The following is a 15,120-nucleotide window of genomic DNA, read 5'->3' on the forward strand; positions in this document are numbered from 1 at the left end:
CGCTCAGGGTTTGCAGCCAGCTCTGTCATGATCTGAAAAATCCCTCTAGAGATTGAAGAGATGGCACAGCAGTGAAAAACATATACCGGACCCAAGTTTAATTCCTAGCCACCGTGTCAGCTGACCCATATCTGTAACTCCAACTCCAAGGGATTCCATGCCCTCTTCTGGCCTCCACAGGCCCCTGCACTCACATGTGGAGATACACACACAAAGTTTTAAGTCCCCTTAAATTATTCTCTCTTACTTTGTACATGTAACAGTCATACAGTTCCACTCCAGATCAATGATAATGACCAGGTTTCTATATTTCTCCAATATTACCTTTTGAAGATGACTGGCAAGCAGCATTTTATCCCCTTGATTCTGGTGCCCATACTCTAAGACCTCTTAGGCCACACATCCTGATGTCGGAGGGTAGACCCTGCTATTGGCATAATTACAGAGGGTGCAAAGCTAACTATTACTTAAGCTGCCCTGAATGAGGTTGCAGTCTATGTCTCCCGAAGCATGTAGGGATCCCCATAACTGCTCCAGGGATCACGCAAGGAGGAGGAAGATGTGGCAGGGTCTGGCACACTCAAGTCACAAAGGAGAGGAAATTCCTGCAGTCCAGAGAATGACTCTGTGGAAGAAATGGCATGTCTCTTGTGAGCTCATAGCAGGGATGGTCTTTGGGGATGTGCAATGCCTGAGGAGACAGAATAACTTCAACTGAAGGAAGGATGGGAACATGTTTAGTACATAGGACGGTAACCAACAGTGCTCTCCCACTCCATGGAAGAGGGTCAAACTACCAAGCAAGTGAAGGGATTGGGAAAAGTGAGCAGGACCCAAAGCTGCCAGATCTTAACTGCTATGACTACTACGTCGTTTTCCCCTCCCTCCTCCAACTCAGCTACCCTGCATTCCCCAGCTTCTTCTGCTATCAGACCATGTGATGACATTCTACCCAATAGCCTGTAGTAAGAGTGACATAATGCACACCACTTCCAGGCCTGGCTGGAGTCCCACCTCCTCAGGCCACATCTGGGCATCCATCCAGGGAGTTCTGCCTGGGTGTGCCTCTCCCCCCACTCTCCTGATCTGGATGTCAACACCAATGACATGCTTGTAGCCATGCAGTGGCGGAGCCTCTGTTGACCTCATCCTTACTGACTACGCGAGTCAGAGGCTAGCACTGCCTCCCCTCCCACCTCTGAAGCACCTCCAAAGTCACAGATGTGCTCGATCTGAAGCCACTGTGGTCCATAAGCACAAATTCCTAAGCCAGTGTTTCTCCCCTTAAGATGCGAGGCAGGGACTGTGTGTCCTTCCTTAGGTCTGTAAGAAATCAAGCTTAGTCCATGTAAAAGCCTGAGTGGGAAGAGGAAAAACAAATGGTAGGAACTGTGTCAATGGGCTGTTGAAGGACTAAGAAGAGATAAAGGGATAGAGAGCTAGCTTGGATACAAGCATGAAGACTTGAGTTCAATCTCCAGAGTCCATGACAAAAAAAAAAAAAAAAAAAAAAAAAAAAAAAAAAAGGAGAGAAGGTAGAAACAGGAGAGTCCCTAGCGCTTGCTGGACAGTCAACCTAGCCTATGTGGAAAGATCCAGGCCAAGGAGAGATCACAACTCAAGAAAAAATAAATAAATAGTGTCTAGCCGGGCGGTGGTGGCGCACGCCTTTAATCCCAGAACTCGGGAGGCAGAGGCAGGCGGATCTCTGGGAGTTTGAGACCAGCCTGGTCTACAAGAGCTAGTTCCAGGACAGGCTCCAAAACCACAGAGAAACCTTGTCTCGAAAAAACCAAAAAAAAAAAAAAATAGTGTCTGAGCCTCAAGATAGGCCTCTGGCTTCCACAGGCACATGCATACACACACACACACACACACACACACACACACACACACACACACGTGCGCGCTTGTATGTGAGCATGCACTCACACAGAGATAGACCAGATGAAGTGAGATGTGAGGAAAGAAGAGAGGATTCTAAGGAAGAGGAAAAGATCGTTCTCACCACCCACTTCTAGTCACCTCTCTCTCTCTCTCTCTCTCTCTCTCTCTCTCTCTCTCTCTTTCTCTCTCAGAGCTTTCCCACCTCTGAATTTCTCGCTCTTATCCTTTTCACAGTGAGTGCATTGCCTTGCAGAGTCTAGCTTCGAGCCTGCCCCTTTTTTGTATATTTAGGGCATTCTTGGGGGTCTCCTGCACCATCTGGCTAACCCCCCACTGTTCACAGCCCTCCCAGAGCCACTGTCCCCAGCACTGACATCCCTTCTGATCTCCAGATTCTACTTTACAGTTTGCTGTCGGAACAACCCCACACAGATGTCCTGCAGGCACCTCAGTCACATCCTGTCCAGTACAAAGTTCTCTTTCCTTGCCTCTCGCTATCCACAGTCCTCCAGAGAGCATCCCTCTCATCTGCTTGTCTGAGACAGGAGGAGAAACACTGCAAGCGTGCCAGCAGAGTTCTGCAGTGTGTAGCTAAAACTGAGGTATAGCGTTCCCTCTAGGAGGCCTAAGTACTAGCTCTGAAGCTCCAGTGTGCTATGAAAACTGCCCTAGTCCTCATCCTCATTTTACACTATGGCCATCCAATGCCGTGGTTTCTCCAACTTCACATCTACAAATCCCACAGAAAGGTGGTCACTGCATTCATACCCCTAGCAGGGCATAGCAATGAGCTTATTAAAATGGCGGTGGCCCTTTCTTACGGTCTCTTCCCTTGTCCTGGGTTTCAATATCCTTTTGACCAAGTTGATTTCCACCTTTTCAACCTGAAAAAGATTCTTTCTCAGCCAAGCCATCAATGATGTTGGCTCTTTTCTTCCTCCCAGCACTGATGGCACAAGGTACCATTTCCTCCAGGCCCCCTTCTCTTCCTGCTCAGAGCAGAACTTCCGGGTCTTTTTTATTATAATTATTATTCTATTTCCATTTTTCACATGCTTTAATACAATCTAGCTTCTCTCTAAAGTAGTAGAGATTCTCATGGTCACAAGCGGCAGAAATCCCTGCCAAGCCGAGACCAAACCACAGGCAAGGTTGGCAGAGGGGGAGAAACCCACAGAGTCCACCCTCTCTGCTCTGTGCTCAGCTCTTCTCTGTGCATGCACATCACTGAGTCAACCCAGCTTCTTCATAGGACTGAATTCATGTCTCACAATTTCCTCCCAACTGAAGCACCAGTTGGAGGAAAGAAAGAAGCTCATAAAATTCATGAAGCTCACAAAACTTCCAAGGCTCATGAGGCCTCTCCCCCAGGGTTATAGAAGCAGTTTAAAAAAATGCTGGGGGAGAGGAGACTCTTTAGAGCTTTTGTCTGCTTGTTGCCCAGGACTCCAGAGTTGCAACTTTCCTGAGCCCTCAGGATCCCTGGGATGGGCTTTCCAATGATGCAGCCGCCTTGGAGTCACCCATGATCTTGTAAGGAACACCAATAAACTCACTGGCTCACCAAGCTGGACTTGGGTATAATCGTTTCTTTGATCTCTGGTTCATGCCCTGTCTGGAGTGAAGAGACATTTGTTCAACATCTCCCCAAGAAAAGTCATATAAGAACTTAGGACACGGCATCTCTGACTCACATCTTCAACAGATTCATAGGTGCTTTCCTCTGGGCTCAAATTTCCAGAAGCCTGGGAGAGACTGAGAGATTCCGCTGAGCTCCGCTTGGCGTGGTCCAGGTGTACTCTTGAATCAGCCACTTTGACCAGGGTGGCACATTCACTTCTTGTGCCAAGAGAGTTATCCATGGGAGATGGGGACGCAGTGATGAGCATGTGGAAAGCATGGACATCTGCCATGCTAGCCACTCCACAATTGCATGCCCTTTGTTCTGTAGGGTGGGTCATTGCTTCTTTCTTCCTCCATGGGGACTTGTGGAGAGAGGGGACCTGAGCAGTGAGTCTACTTCATGCTCTGTGGCAGGGTGGCTCTTACCAGCTTGCAGCCCAGGAACTAAACAGGGGAACGACATGACTGTCACCTCTGCTTGTACAGTCATATGAGCCCAGCCCTAAACAGTGCTCCCTTTGATACCCACTAGCCTTTCCTCTTTACTAATGCCCATTACTCTTGCTCTGACCACCAGCTTCTCAGCTCCCATCATTGAGCCCAGAGTACCGCTGGCTCCCTTCCTCACTGGATGCTTTTCAAGCTTTCTCTCCATCATATCACAATTTGCCTCAGATCCAGACCCAAACTTCTGCCTGCCCTGCGTGATGGACATCTTCACCACTGTCCATCGCAATAATGGCAGCTTGCACTTTGGTGCCTACAAGAGAGATGATGGCGTGTGATAAAGTAGCAAGACTTCGGAAGCCAAAGATTGGAGTCTGCTTGGGCTCCAGCACTCTCTCCAGTCACCTGTGTTGTGATCCAGCTGCCCTCACTCCCCCTGACTGACAACGGAACTTCCTTGTGGTCTGTAATTGACAAGGATGTTTGTGTTCTTTCTGGCCCGTGGGTCTCCACAGAAGGAGTAGAGGTATAAAAGGTTGCTGGGCAAACTAAAGGTTGCTGTTCTTCCACCTGAAAAGAAGCCTCCGTGTCTTAATCTCGGCACCCCCATCCCCCCAACCCCGCCAGTCTTGGCTATCCAGGCTGCGCTGGCCGCAGCAACCTGGTCCTACATCATGAGGTCTCTATCACGATCATCACCAAAGACACACTAACCATCCTTATCACTGTAATAGCTGACTGCCTGAGAGCAGCAGCTGGGAGGAAGCCAACCTGCGGTCAAGCCCCACCTTGTCTCTTCTCCACTGTATGGCTTCCCTCAGTTCCTAACCTCTTGGGGCTTGGTTTTCCTGGAACTGCCATGTGGTTGTTTTGTGCAATGGACCAGAACAGTTCCTGGCATGCAAATCAGAACTCTTCGGTGTAGTAATAGGTGCGGCGGGACTGCGTCCCCAGCACCCCACTGCCCACAAGGCTACCTTTACCCGAAATAATTACATGGACACTGTATTTTTTTAAACACTGTTTGACCCATTTTCTTTTAGGCTAATTTTTACATATTAATTTAGCCCATTTTTAATTATCTGTGTGTAGCACCCCAAGGTGCGCTTATCAGGGAGATTCTAGCCTACGTCCATCCTGGGTCGGAGCTTCATCGCGTGTGCCTCAGAGAGCAGAGCTCTCGCCTCTGTCTGCAAGAGTGGAGCATCGTGTCTCTCTGAGGCCTCTGCCCCCGAGAGGAGAGCTGTAGAGTCTCTGAGCTCACTTCCTCTTCCGCCCAGCATTCTGTTCCTCCCACCTACGTTTTAACCTATCAGGTCAAGCAGCTTCTTTATTAAATCAACCAATGACCTTTCTCCATCACTTCGGAGCTTACACGGAGGACTTCTGTCTAAGGTTGACTTTGAGTTTGCTCTCCAGCGCTCCACTGTGCAATGGATGGGTCTCCTACGGGAAGCTCAGGAGAGATGACAGGAATCTAACACTAATGTCTGTGAAATTAATTTTTTAAAAGACATTTGAGGATTGTACCATTATCAAGTTCAAGAGGTAGCGATGGCCTCCAGCTGAGGATAAAAAGCGAGGCTGGTCTGTGTCAACATGGGTTTGGAAATCTCCCCCCCCCCTGGAGTCTTGGAGGCACCTCAGTGCATATAAAACTTCAGACAGTGGCTGTATCTCCTCCAGAACCTATCAGTGGCCAAGGAGGGAATAAGAAAGGAAACCGTAAGGAGGAGGGCAGGTTAAGAGAAGCGGAGGAAATCTTAGGAGAGATTATGATCAGAACGCACTTCAAACATGTTTGAACTCACCAAAGGACAAATTCAATGGGTATTAAATTTTTAAATTTAATTCAACATTTTACTCATAAAACATAATCTAGGACGAGAAGGTGGCAGGGATTACTGTGAGACAACAGTGGCCTGCTCACCACGGATCCATGCTCAGCCCATCTCAATGACAGTCACCAAACCTCAGTTTCCTCCTGTCTACATTTGCATCCAAATGGCGTCATTTCCTTGCAAAAATAGGCAGAGGGGGAAACGGCGGTGATGTGTGGCACCGTGGCCAAAGGCAAAGAGCACATGCCTTCACGTGAGTTTAGTTAGCAATTGCTTTCTGTGTCTAGCCCAATCAAGAAGGCTATCTGAGCCCTTTCCCTCACACAAACAAAAGTACACATGTACACACACACACACACAGAGAGAGAGAGAGAGAGAGAGAGAGAGAGAGAGAGAGAGAGAGAGAGAGACTGTCAGACAGATGCCTTCCCACAGTGTATAAGAAAGCCTGACATTAAGCACCCAATGACCTTGAGACTGGAAGAGGCACCTGGGAAACAGGAAGAAGAAGGGAAGACAGCCACTGAGTTGCAGTGAGAGATGAGAGCTGCCCAGTAGTCGAAAGAAAAGATGCTCAGCTCCTGGGGAGGTCCTCCAGACGTCTGGAAGAGCCCATTTGTTTCCAGCACCCCTGGGATGTTAATTTCAGTTCCTGGGGAAATTGCTTACTCTCTACCCTAACCTGCTCGCCACCATTCCTTTGCTCCAGCCTCATGTGTGGTGTGGTTATGGGTTATTAAGCCAGGCTACATTGCTTTGGAGGGCACACCTCATTTGTTAGGAAATTAATTCTTACAGGTACTGTGTATAACAAATTTAAGGATCTCTCCAAGCAGATGCCCTATGTATCCTTAGCTGGTTTTACCTGTGAAAAAGTAAATGTGCCCAGAGCAGAGGCCCCTAGGGCCAGGAAAGGTAGCCTTGGATGTCCAGGCCTGACTTGAGAATTGAGGTAAAAGACCACAGGACATGGGGAAGGAGCTTGTGTTCTAGTTCCTCCTTCTCCACTGCCCGGTGGGTGACCTGAGGCAAGGTTCTTGGCTGCTTGAGGCCCAGTGTCTCTATTTATGGATGGGGATAATCAGGCCCACATGTGTGGCTGTTAGAAGGGTTGGCAAGAATGTTTATAAAGTGTCTTCAGTGAGATCAACACAAAGACGGTCCAAAAGTGAGTGAGTTAAAGACCGGGTTTATGAGTTATCGCCTGTGGAAGTGTGTTTGCAGGTGGTTCTGACTCCAACTTGGCCCTCTCTGCTGCATGAGGAATTCCCTTGAAGATGACAATCATGGGGTAATGGCATGCTCAGAGGGGACTTGCCACAAAAACCTGATGGCCTGATTTCTGTCCCAGACTCACACAGGAGAGGACCAACTCCTGAAAGGTGACCTCTGGACTCCACACATGCAAACATACACATGAACTCACATGTACACACACATACACACACACAGAGTAATATATATAAATTTTTAAAATTTAAATTTTAATAGGGCTGACTGGAAGTATACGACAGATTGATTTGTACACATCAATTTCCTGTTACACGTCATTAGTATCATCCCTACTTTACTTTAGAAACTGAGATCGATACAGACTCTGAGTAATTATAGTCAGCTGATATTCTCATTGTTCAGATGTGGAAACTGAGGCCCAGACAAGCTAACCTGTTTAATGTCACTGTGATGGTTAGTGTTTTGTCAACTTGGCACAAGCTGCAGTCATCTGAAAAGAGCGAATCTTAATTGAGAAAAATCCCTCCATGAGATTGGCCCCTGGGCAGGTTTCTGGGGCACTTTCTTGATTAATGACTGACGTGAAAGGGTCCCGCCCACTGTGGGCGGCACACTCCCGGGCAGGTAGTTCTGGGTAGTATAGGAAAGCGGGCTAAGCAAGCCATGAGGAACAAGAGAGCCTCGTTCCTAGGCGATCTCTGCTTTACCTTCTGCCTCGTGCCTTGAGTTCCTGCCCTGACTTCCACTCATGATGGACTACTGCTGTAAGCTAAAACAAACTCTTTCTTCTCCGCTGCACAGTTTTGCGCTGAAATGGAGCCATTTGGATGCAAATGGAGAGCTTTAGAGCTCCATGATCATCAAGGGCAGGAGTGTCAGCAGGCAGGTAGGCACAGCAGCTGAGAATTCATATCATCTGCAAATTGTAGGAAGAAAAGAAAGAAAAAGTGGGCCTGGTGTGACCTTTTGAAACTTCTCCAGCACCTTTGGTACGGTGTTTATCCCAGTTGTACACTCCCAAGACGGTCATACAAGTGTGTGGCAAGCCTGCAGCACAGTCCAAGCATGTAATCCCAAATTCTACATTTTCAAAGAGGTACTACCCAGCATCCCTAAGGAGCACCTGGGCTCTCTGCCTGGGGTGTGGTGAGTTGGCCTTGATGACATGATTCTACACTCAGTCCCAAGAGCGCTCTGCTAAGCAGCCTGGGCTCTGCCTTCCTGAGGGGCCTGTGCAGATAAGCGGGCCAAGGCCACCTCGTGCCCTGCGCTCCCCAGCCAATATTTCTCCTGCAATGAAATACAAACCCTCGCTGGCTCTGACCTCACCGTGCTCTAAATCAATGGAACACTCTTTGTCTGTGAGGGAGGGCAGCACAGATGTCCCTCCAGCTGGGCAACCTGCCTGCCTGCCTCTGTGTCTTCTCCCGAAACTTATCAGCAACTAATGCGAAGGCATAGGGAACAGCACTGGGTTAACATTGTAGTCTAGTTACTGAAATAAATCACTGTGGAGGAGGCAACGGCTTCTGTGGGCAGAAAAGAAGGAGGAGAGGAGAAGAATAAAGAGATCCTCTGAAGGGTGGAAAATCCTCCAGTGGAGGAAAAAAAATAAGAGGGATTCCATACCAGCAGAACCACCCCAAATCCCCTGGGGTTTTGTCTATTTTGTTTGGGTTTTTTGTTTGTTTGTTTGTTTTTTCCTCCCCTTCTGTTCTAAAAGATAGTGTTCTTTTTTTTAATTTATTTATTTATTGTGTATACAACATTCTGCCTCCATGTATACCCACACACTAAAAGAGGGCACCAGATCTCATTACAGATGGTTGTGAGCCACCATGTGGTTGCTGGGAATTGAACTCATGACCTCTGGAAGAGCAGCCGGTGCTCTTAACCACTGAGCCATCTCTCCAGCCCCAAAGGTAGTGTTCTTTTACACAAAGCATTCCCTCCCACCCCCATCTCCTCTTGAAAAGAGTTTTTGTAATTTTAGCTTGTGCCATGAGTTATAAAACACTCCCTTGCCCACCCTTCTTGTTTCTGTCCATACATCAAACTTACAGGTGGTTTATCAAAATACACCCCTGTAAAAGGTACTTTCTCCACCCAAAGGTACTTTCTCCACCCAAAGGTACTTTCTCCACCCAAAGGTACTTTTTCCACCCAGGGCTCTGGGGTCTAGACACTCATGCTTGCTGTCTTAATTACTCTTCTCTTGCTATGTAGAGACACCATGAACAAGACAAGTCACAGGCATGACTTCTAAAGGAAAGCTTTTAGTTGGGGGCTTGCTTACAGTTTTAGAGCATTAGATCATCAAGGGCAGGAGTGTGGCAGCAGGCAGGTAGACATGGTTCTGAAGCAGTAGCTCAGAGTTCATATCATCTGCAAATTGTAGGAAGAAAGAAAGGGAGACTGGGTCTGGTGTGGCCTTTAGAAACTTCAAAGCCCACCCCCAGCAACACACCTCTTCCAACAAGATCGCTCTTCTTAATCCTTCCCAAACAGTTCCACTGACTAGAAACCAAGCATTTAAAAATATGAACCTATGGGGGCCCCTCACTCAAACCACCACACTTGCATTAACAGTCACACAATGAGGTGGGAGTTCCAGTCATGCAAAATCTGCATTGTATCAGCAGTGAGTTTGGAACTGAGCACGCAGATGGTACTTTAATAGTCTCAAACTAACAAAGAAAGACTCATCTTCCCAAACTAGACCCTCAACTCCCTGCCCCCCACTCCATCTCTAGCCAATTATTGACACAATTCTCCCAAGTCTGAAGATGTCACAAGACCATTAAGACTATTTGTACCTTGCTTTTGCATCTCTTCCTTGTTTAATCCCTTGACAACAGGAACCCAGTGCTGAGTGTCTACAGGACAGAAATGGCCGCGGATCTCAGTGGGTCGTTCTTTCACCACAAGCCCTTTCACGACTTCTGGAGAAGGGGGGTGTAAGAGTAGGTTTTCTTCCATGTATTCCCATGGGGTTTACACAACAGAAAACATGCAAGAAAGAAAGAAGGAAGCAAGCAGAGGTGGGACAGGTAGAACAGAAAGAAAGGCAATAGGAGAAAAGGGAGGTGGGTGTCTATGACTCAGTCAAACATAGCATTTCTCCCTCCCCAGGGCAGCTCAAACACTCCACACAGCAGTTATAGCAGCCATAGCAGGTCAAAGGGCAAGTAGATAGACCCCCACACACACTTCATTGGTGACCCAACAAAGTAGACTGACACCTCACACCTCTGGGATGATGTTCACAGGTCTGACCCCTGATTCAGTGACCAGTTCCATGACACTGCACACAGGGCAGAGATGAAAGGAACCCGGCTCTTCAAAACAGCTCTGGCATGGATAGATGGCCTTGATTTTTTTTCCATATTTTTTAATTAAATAAATTTACTTTTTGTTTGACATATCAACCCTAATTGCCTCTCCCTCCCTTTCTCCTGTCTCCCCACCTCTCCCCTTTACATCCCCCTCAGAGATGGGTAAGGCCTACCTTGGGGAGTCAGCAAGGTCTGGCATACCAACTTGAGGCAGGACTAAACCCCTCCCCCTCCCTCTATCAATGCTGAGCAAGGTATCCCACCATAAAGAATGGGGTCTAAAAGTCAGTCCATGTACCTGAGAAGGTCCTGGTGCAACTGCCAGCTCCCCCATACACACACTCACACACTAAACAAATCAAGCCACATAACTGTCACCCACATTCAGAGGGTCTAGTTCGGTCCCATGCAGGTTCCCCAACTATCAGTCCAGAGTCCATGAGCTCCCACTAGTTCAGGTCAGCAGTCTCTATGGTTTATTCAATCATACTCTTGACCCCCTTGTTCCTGTGATCCCTCCTCCCTCTCGTCAATCAAACTCCAGGAGCTCAGACCAGGGCTTGGCTGTGCAGATGGCCTTAATTTGTCACAACCCCAGGCTCTGCTCAGCATTCTTTGAGCATCTTAGAACACAGAAAAACTCCTGTATCTGACATAAGGTTCTGTTTCACTTAAAGCTGTTGGAAGTCTATGACTGCCCACATGTCCCTTCTAGTCACCTGAAAGTCCTTGTCTGAGTTTCCCCATCACTAGCTCCATCTGAGGAGACCTTTACAAGTCCTTAGCAGTTTTGCAAGATTTGATTTCCAAATCTGTTGGTCAGATATCCCAAAGGCAGTTGCAGTGTGAAATTAAAACCATATGAATTTTTAAAAATGTACACAGAAGTTTCTGTCTTGCCTGGTCCCATAACCATTCAGTCCCAACAAAACACACAGAGACTTATATTAATTATAAACTGTTTGGCTTATTAGCTCAGGCTTATTATTCACTAGCTCTTACAACTTAAATTGACCCATAATTCTTGTCTATGTTAGCCATGTGGTTTGGTACCTTTTATAAGTGAGGCATTCTCATCTTGCTTCCTCTGCATCTGGCTGGTGACTGCAGACTGAGCCTTTCCTCTTCCCAGAATTCTCCTCGTCTGGTTGCCCCACCTATACTTCCTGCATGGCTACTGGCCAATCAGCATTTTATTAAGCCAATACAAGTGACAAATCTTTACAGGGTAAAAGAGTATTATCTCACAGTATAAGAAAGGAAGCTGGATGGCAGTGGTGCACACCTTTAATCCTAGCACTTGGGAGGCAGAGGCAGGTGTTTCTCTGTGAGTTCAAGGCCAGATTGGCCTACAAACCAAGTTCCAGGACAGCCAGAACTACACAGAAAAATCTGGTCTCAAAAAGCCAAGAGAGAAAAAAAGAAAAAAAAAAAGAGGAGAATGGTAAAGTCTTTGGACCATCCACACAAGTTCAACTCTTTGAGAAGGGCACTGTGAAAGAGAGTTGTTTAGATGCCTCCACATGCATCATACAGTCTGAGGAAGTAGCTGCAAATCCACTGTGTAGTCCTTGAGCCCAGATTACTTTAAATCGTCATTGGCAGTGAGCTGCTTTAGGAGACTCAGTGTTGGCAAATGACTGAGGGTTACAGCTAAGGACCTGTTCAGTTACATTCTCAGAACAGGAGGTCTGAGAGATTCACACAAATAGCTACCACCTTGAGTGGCCATGTTCCTCGTATAGTTTCTTTTTTAGCAACTGTCCATCAGCTCTACTAGACAGCTCATGGGTGGGTTTCTGTGTAGGAAAGTGGGAAGCTCCATCACAGGATGCAGGGAAGATGCCAAGATCAGGGTAGGTCTGTGTGGGGCTAAATAAATGGTCACTGGCTTTCTGAAGCCAGAGATCCAGCTTCATAAAATGTGTCTTGGTTGCAAGGGGAAGCATATATAGATATAGCTATGCTATATCTGCAAGTAGAAATGGCAGAGGTATAAATTTCCCCAGGAAGAGACTTCCAGCAAGGTTGCTCATAACCGAAGGGCAAAAATTTAAACTTGACTTCTTTGTGGCCGATGTGGTAGCTTGAATGAGAATGACCCCCCATAAGTGCATATATTTGAATACTAGGTCCCCAGTTAGTGAAACTGTTTGGGAAGGATTAGGAAGTGCAGCCTTGTTGGAGGAGGAGATGAGCCTTAAGGTTTCAAAAGTCCATGTGACACCCAGTTAGCTCTTGGGCTCTCTCTCTCTCTCTCTCTCTCTCTCTCTCTCTCTCTCTCTCTCTCTGCCTTGTGCTTGTGGATTAGATATAAGCATTCTGTAATGGCTCCATGCCTGCCAGCCTGCTGTCACGCTCCATGTGCCATGATGTTCATGGGCTCTAACCCTCTGAAACCAATGAACAACCAAATTAAATGCTTTCTTTTATTAATTGTCTTGGCCATGATGTCTCTTCACAGCAATTTAAAAGTAACCAAGACAGTCACCAAATGTGGAATTAGATGAACCTTGACAGAAAAATCCAAGCTGTAGCCTTTAATCTATGTAACGTTTGTGAGGGCCCCACAGAAGGAGCTGAATCCAGCCTTTTCCTCTGAAGTATGTAAAACACTAGCTTCAGCCTTCATTACCCACAACCACATGTGTTCTCTACCCTCTGGGGAAGGAAGCTACAAAATAGTCATCTCCTGTATCCTTCATCCAAGGTTTTGATTTCTATAGCCTGTTTTTTGAAGTCACCTGCCATCCAGAATAATAATTGAAAATTCCATTAAAAAGCAATTCAGAAGTTTCAAATTGTGTATTATTCTGAATAGTACAGTAAAATCCCACGTGTCCCACTCTGTCCACACAAAATGTGAACCATCCCTCTACCCAGTGTATCCACAGTGTATACGCCACCCTCACAGTCCTCACGTGGTTGCCATCTAGGTTATCATAGTAACTTCTATTATTATGATGCTTATATTCACTTAACCTTTATTTTACTTCCTAATTACCCCAAAGTGCAAGCGTAGTGATGTTGTTGACTTTATTATAGTATATTACTGTAATTGCTCTCTGGTGTTATTATCATTGTTAACCTCTTACTTACCTACTATATAAATTAAACTGTCACAGGTGTGAACATAGTACATCTAAGATTGAACGTAGCTTCAGGCATTCACTGAGAACCTTGGAACGTATCCTCCTCCAAAAAACAAGGCTGCTACTACACCAATGTTTGTCCAGTTTTCCATATAAACCTGTGACTCCAGCAGGGTTTAGAATAGAGCGAGGCAAGAGAGATCCTTGGTTGCAGTGAAGAGGAAGCATTGCTCACGGTGTGGTGGGAGTTTAAGTCAGTATCCTTTTACAGGCACAGAATTCCCCACAGCCATCTCACCGGACAAATATCTGCTCCTCAAAGCTTGCGCCAGCCCCACCTCCTCCAAGGGGCCTTCGCTGGGGACCCAGCAGTCCCACACCCAACTCCTTCAAGAGCCAGTGGCCTTTTGCCTACAGCAGCTACATGGCTTGCTCCTGTGCTGCCCTTTCTCTGTCCGGTTAGGAATGCCTTATCTCTCCCAGCATGCTGCCAACACCTCACACAAGAGCCCTCTCCCAAGGCTGCAGCCCTTTCGTGTCTGCTGCATTTGCTGTGGACTGATGAAAAGGGCTTGGTGTGGTTGTTTCTTTCTTTATGTCTCTGTAAGTCACTGCTGCAGTTTCCCACGGGTGCTAAGAGGGAACCCCCGCTGGACTGATGTTTTGAATTACAGGAGGGTTAGACTCCCACCACATTGTGATGAAAGGAGGCTGCAGAGGAGAGGTGAGATGTATGGTGTCCTCTATGCTATCTCGACCAAAGAAATCACAGCTGGCACCATTGTCCTTGTCTGTGCCCCTTGGGGACGGAAACGACAGCCTGTGACCATCAAAGGCCTTTCAATTATTTGTCATCTGGATTCACAGCTGCAGCAACTGCTCTGTCTAAACTCCCAGGGATAAAGCAGTGTTAGGGTTCATTTGCCTGGGTCTTGAAGGCCCTGTAAAGTCACGTATGTGGTGGCAATGATGCTGGCATCAAGAAAACAAATTCCCACGCTCTGAACGCTTACCCAGTGAAATCCGTGTGTGTGACTTCACATCAGAAACCAACACGCCAGTGAATTCTACTGTTTCTGTTCCAAGAGCAGGACCTAAATCTGCCACTCACTGGCTTATAAGGAGCTGACCACAAGCCTTAGGCTTCTGTCATTACCTCCCTGCACCCCACAGGGGAATGGAAAAGGGGGAAAGGACCCAGAATCCTCTGGATTCCCGAGGAGTCTGCCATTTGTACCTAAGTCCTCATGTCTAAAGACATCCACAGAAGAATTTTATAGGGAGTTAGCAGGCTCTTGGGTCCCTCCAAAAATGTCCCTTCAATGAGGCTGAGGAGAGATCTTGCAAACTGCGCGTTTACCCATGCACAGCACCTTGGGCCAAGAAGCGCTATGGTGGAGATAAAGGTAGAGGGTAACGATTAGAGACTACCCAGGATGCCCCAGAAAGGCAGCCTAAAACTGATCACAGGACATTCCTGGCTGCCTGTCAGTCAGTAGACCTCCACCCCCCAGGACACTGGCACCAACTCTTGTAGGGACAAAGTGAAGTCCTCAGTGTGTGGCTGACATGGCATGGCCACATCAGGGACCCCAGTCCTTGAGTCTCATGACAGTGGCAAAACCTTCCCTGTGTGAGGCTCAGAGGGATGGCAAAGCCTTC

This window comes from Microtus ochrogaster, chromosome 16 (assembly GCF_000317375.1).
Source record: "Microtus ochrogaster isolate Prairie Vole_2 chromosome 16, MicOch1.0, whole genome shotgun sequence".
Classification (NCBI taxonomy): domain Eukaryota; kingdom Metazoa; phylum Chordata; class Mammalia; order Rodentia; family Cricetidae; genus Microtus; species Microtus ochrogaster.